General features: G+C 47.0%; 1 long non-coding RNA gene across 1 annotated transcript; it reads right to left on the bottom strand.

The window, feature by feature from the left end:
- Positions 1–205: 205 nt before the first annotated feature.
- LOC137465972 (uncharacterized) lies at positions 206–4,391 on the bottom strand. Its single transcript, XR_010994920.1, has 4 exons — positions 4,237–4,391; positions 2,799–2,865; positions 1,144–1,248; positions 206–383 (listed from the first exon to the last, which is right to left on the bottom strand). It is a non-coding gene; the product is annotated as an uncharacterized lncRNA (long non-coding RNA).
- Positions 4,392–5,058: the final 667 nt, after the last annotated feature.

Below are 5,058 nucleotides of genomic sequence, written 5' to 3'. Positions count from 1 at the left end.
GAAACTGGGTAAAATTGGAGGGAAAATGTAAACAAGGTGCATTTCCTAAGCCTCTCATTAGATTCTAATTGAAACCCGAAGTAAGACTGCTAAGAGTTAGCATTGCAGGCAGCAGCTCCAGGATCTCACCTCCTGAAGGATCTTTCCAAGGGATTCCTTGTCCTTTTCCACAACTCCCTCTCTCTCTAAGCAGGCAAGTAGCTTTGACTTCTTGTAATTCTTCAGAGCCAGTAAATGAATCACCCTGTCTCTGATGGGTCGTTGAGAAACAGTACTGAAAGGTCTCTGGAAGAATTTTGCAGGGTTCGTGGGCATCGTTCTCTTTCTCTCGGGCACAAGATCTGGAGAGCTGTGTGGGGCTCTCCTGAGCTCTGGTATTTTCACTTCAGTAAAGAAAAAACAGAAAACGAATTGTCAAATGGGGAGTGGGAGGAAGCAAGGTAGTTGATGCAAAAGGATGTGCCAAGACTGTTGAAACTCTATTTGTTCAGAATTTATAGATCACTACGAATCCAGACAGTAAGGCATTAGGAAGGAACAGTCATTAAAAATGCCATGTAAAGGAGTGATACTGGAGGGGAGGTATTTATGAAAAACTCTTTATATGCATGGTGGTTTTCATTTGATTTCTCCTCTTTGTAAGCTCAAGCGCTGAGCTATGTCAAGAATGATATGGACGGTGGGATTAAATGCACCTTTGGCAAGTTTGACAACACCAGAGGCCTGGGATGCCATCCAGAGGGACATGGAGAACCTTGGCAAGTAGGGCCCTGGGAACCTCATTAGATTCGACAAGGCCAAGTGCAAAGTGCTGCATCTTTGGGGTTGGGACATGGCCTGTCCCTGCTGGGCAGGGATGCTGCGATGGGATGGGGCGGCTGGGATGAAGGTGGGGAGGACTTGGGGGTGCTGGTGGATGAGAGGCTGGGCATGAGCTGGCAACGTGTGCTGGCAGCCCAGAAAGGCAACCGTGTCCTGGGCTGCATCAGGTGAAGCGTGGCCAGCAGGTCAAGGGAGGGGATATGACGCAGCAGGCGCTGTTTTGAAACCAGGAACTACTGCTTAGTGGCTGATGGAGACTTCATGCGTATTGGTGAGAAATCCGGGAGCTTTGTCTCTTCCATCACACACACGAAGACTGACCTTTCTTTACACGCTCCTTCAGTCTTTCAATGTAGGTCAAATTTTTAATGCCTTTCTACACTTCCTGTTCCTTGGACCATGCCTCTCTGCTATTTGTCTGCAAACCTAATTGCACAAACATCACACACTTCAATTATTGAGAACACTGTAAACATGCCAGTTGTCAAGTGAAGACACTACTAATGTTTGAGAAGTTCAATCCAATGTGGATAGAGAAACTTCCCACAGCATTCAAACAAAACACCTCCTAAAACCATACCCCTGAATGACTTCTAAAGAAAATTACCTGAAACCATAACCAAGCATTAAGATGAAAATTAGGTAAGAGTTCTTCACCCAGAGGGTGATCAGGCACTGGGACAGGCTCCCCACAAGGCTGCTCATGGTACCAAGTCCACCACAGCTCAGAAAACATTTGGACAAGTTCCACAGGCACCTGGTAGGATTCTTGGGGACAGAGCTGCACTTGCATATCCTTGTGGATCCCTTCCAACTCTGATTCTGATTCTCTGATTCTGTGACAAAGCCCAGTCCCTAACTGGTACTGCATGGAGCAGGTTGCAAAGGCACCCTGTACCCTACCAGCAACCAGACCTGTCTCACCTGAGTTTCTCTGTGCCAGCCTAAAGCCAAAGCGGCACCAAGTTCCACAATTGTCTCACTACTGCCAGTCCTCACACCCCAGTTACTGAATGTTAAATATTCCCTTAGGATCTGTGTAGACCACCACCAAGAATCACACAAATCATCATCCACAAGTGAAACAGAATGTCCCCAGTGAGAAATCTGAAGTTTAGCTTTGTCTCTCCGGAAAGCCACCATGATGCTAGTTTAAAATGCTCTGCACTAGGCTAAGGCAGAGCAAGAGCTGCACTTGCAGTGGCAGGGAAGTCCCTGCAGGCAGGTGACTGCAGCCACAGCCAGGTGAGAGCCTGCTTTTCTCCGGGCAGCTGGCTGTACCTGGCTCAGCTCACTGCTGCAGGCAGCACCACTGAGTGCCTGTACGGGGAATGTGCACCTCGAGTCTGCCTGGAGCCAGGCTTCTTGGGGAAACAGCACTGAGAACAGATTAATAACAAATGACATCACCCAAGCACGTTGTGCTTTGTGGGAAATGATGGAATCCGTGGGGAAGATGACATCAGTATCTTCCTTTCCATTTCCTTGAAAAGAACCCAACACAGTGTTGTGGCAACACTCGCTTATCAACGACCAAGACAAAAAATTAAATCAAGCAAAGTTTCCCATGCTGACCTTGTGAAATTCTCTACGCAACTTCCTCAAGGTCATTTTCTTTCAATTCCCAATTAAATTTAAGGATAACGACAGTGCCTAGATACTCCAAAACCAAAAGCTTAGCTACCAAGGCAGTGAATTTAGGTGCATGGAGTGGTCCAAACCTTGACCTCAATGCTCCAAATTGCATCCCATCAAGCAGTATGGGAACAAGGAAGGACTGGCAGGCTTTCTCAGGGGAAAACAAACCAGTGACTACATGCAGTGACAAGAGACTGCAAGGTTGACCTGAGGGCATACCACCTCCAGCCAAGATCTCTGAACACAAGAGATCCCCTGTCCTGAGAATATGCTGCAAAACTGAATTACCAAGTTGAAAGTCTTACAGATATTGAGCAAAATGTGAAAGGCAACCATACCTCCAAGTGGGTTATACAATTGGACATTCTGCACACTTCCATTGTGCAGTGCCTCACTGGCATTTGGCTAAAAGGAAAAAGATATTTTCTGTAAAAACTTCAGCCTACTCTTCATCACTGCTGATTAACTAGGCCCTTCACTTTAAACAAGAGCTGTATTTGAGAAGGCTTGCTGTCACATCACTAAAAAGGGCTGCTTTGAAACAGTTCTCCCTCTGCAAGCAGCCGGCTACAAAACTGCCCTGAGAGAGCAGCCCTCCCTTAGCCTCTAATGCAGCCAAGTGCTCAAGTAGCAAGTCATCCTTTCCCAATTTCTAGAATTTATAGGCACAGGCTTCCCTTGAAATCAAGTGCCTGAGTAACACTGAACTGGCCAGTGTTCAGCTAACAATCCAGGTGAGAGTGGTTGACAAAAATGTAAGAATTTTGGACACGACCTGATGCTGGGATTTATTTGGTACTAAGGAAGCACATCCTGGAGTCAGCTCTAAGAAGAATTTCACCTGCATAAGGTGAATTTTGACTCTCAACAGGCATGAGAGCCCTTTCTCTTGTCCTCAGCTCTAGATGCAATTCTTTGCAGGTGTCAAATGGAAGCAGTTTATCCTAGGTTAATCAGATATTACAAAATTTGGGTTGCTTGGCTGATCTCATCATTTAGTACAGAATGTATTGCATTCCGCTGGAGGTTAAAATGTTCATCAGCCTAAGTACATTTTTTAATGAAAACAACTACTGCCATCCAACTGCTTCATTCCGTAGGCAAAACTGCCTTAGAAAAAATCTGAAAAGCTATGATAAATGGACTGAAAGATGTGCACTAATTACCATGTGAAGGGAGACATCAATACCGAAGATAGAATATTACTTAATTGAAGAAATTATGTAATTTAGAACCAATGAAGATTCATGTCTTTGGCTGCTAAAAATGCTAAAATTTCTTTGTTTGGAAAAGCTTTGAAAATGGTGTGCATGTAGCTGGAGCTCTCCACTATGCATCACAGCTGAGAAAAAAGAAATGGTTACTCCTAATAGTAAAAAATACCGTTAGAGCGTTTCCTTTCTCCTGACATGTTCGGTGATGCAGGGCAAACACAGAACAATGAGAAATCTATGCATTTTGACCAAGAGCCATGCCCAGAGGACGAATTTCCTGAGTGTCCCAGCATGGAGAACATCTGACTTTCACTGGCACCTCCTCAATGGCATCCCTGAGAACCACTTCCATCAGAGAACTTCCCACTTCCACTGGCACCTCCTCCGTGTCATCCCTGTGAGTCGTTTCCACCGGGGCAGCTGCCTCAAAGGGGCCCTTGGAGCACCAGTGGGGCCCCAGCCCTGCCCAACAGGTCCCGCGGGGTCAGCAGCACCTGACACCAACACCACGGCCAAGCCCCCACCCGCTGGCAACCCGCAGAGCCCGACAGCTGCCCCTCACCTGTTGGTCCTGGGACCCCTGGGTCACCCTGACAGGCATCGCAGTGCTGTTGGGGGCCCTGCGGGACGCAGTGCGAGTTGGGGCCCTGCGGAACGCTCTGGATCGTGCCCAGGCCCACAGCTCCACCATCCCACTCTGCCTCGGGTGCTCTGGCTCCCACACAGGCACTGATCCTGCTGAAAAATCTGCAAAATGCAAAATATTTGTTAGGAAAATGTGTTCTTTGATGTTTCTCCTTTGTGGATTTCAAGGCTCATCAACAAGGAGGGAGACTATTCCCATGAAACAAGCAGTAGCCAACAAGCTCTCAGTGATGGCCACGCCTTTGAAAGGCAGGTTGCTTCTTGGCTGAATGGCCTTGTGGAGGTGTAGGGCTTGACAGGCTTCAGTTTCCTCAGACACAGGGGAGGTTAGCAAGGCTTGGGAAGAAGGATGTACCACTGATGGTGGACACAAAGAATGGAGAATTTATGGGCACAGGGACATTTGGCAGAATCCCCAAGGAAAGGAACAAACTGATAAAGCCAATGTGGAAACTGTGCTGAATCACCTCCTGCGAGGTAAAAGGCCATTCCAGCTGGGGCAGACCACGACTATCCACTCAAGAAGCCTCTCACTAAGAAGAAGGGAGAGTCTGAGCATGCAGACTATTGAGCATGAGAAGTGAGAGGATCATTACCCAGCAGCAGACAGAATACTAATTATGAAGAGAACTAGGGAACTTGGAGTCAGTGAACACTAATTCCTTTCTTTGCTAAAATGTAGAAATACAAAGACACTCTGGTTCTTGTGGTGCTGGCTTTGTGAATTTGTCCCTGAGCC

Source organism: Anomalospiza imberbis, unplaced genomic scaffold, assembly GCF_031753505.1.
Source record: "Anomalospiza imberbis isolate Cuckoo-Finch-1a 21T00152 unplaced genomic scaffold, ASM3175350v1 scaffold_123, whole genome shotgun sequence".
Taxonomy (NCBI): Eukaryota; Metazoa; Chordata; class Aves; order Passeriformes; family Viduidae; genus Anomalospiza; species Anomalospiza imberbis.
The sequence above is the reverse complement of the archived record's forward strand: the minus strand, read 5'-3'. Positions and strand labels throughout refer to the sequence as shown.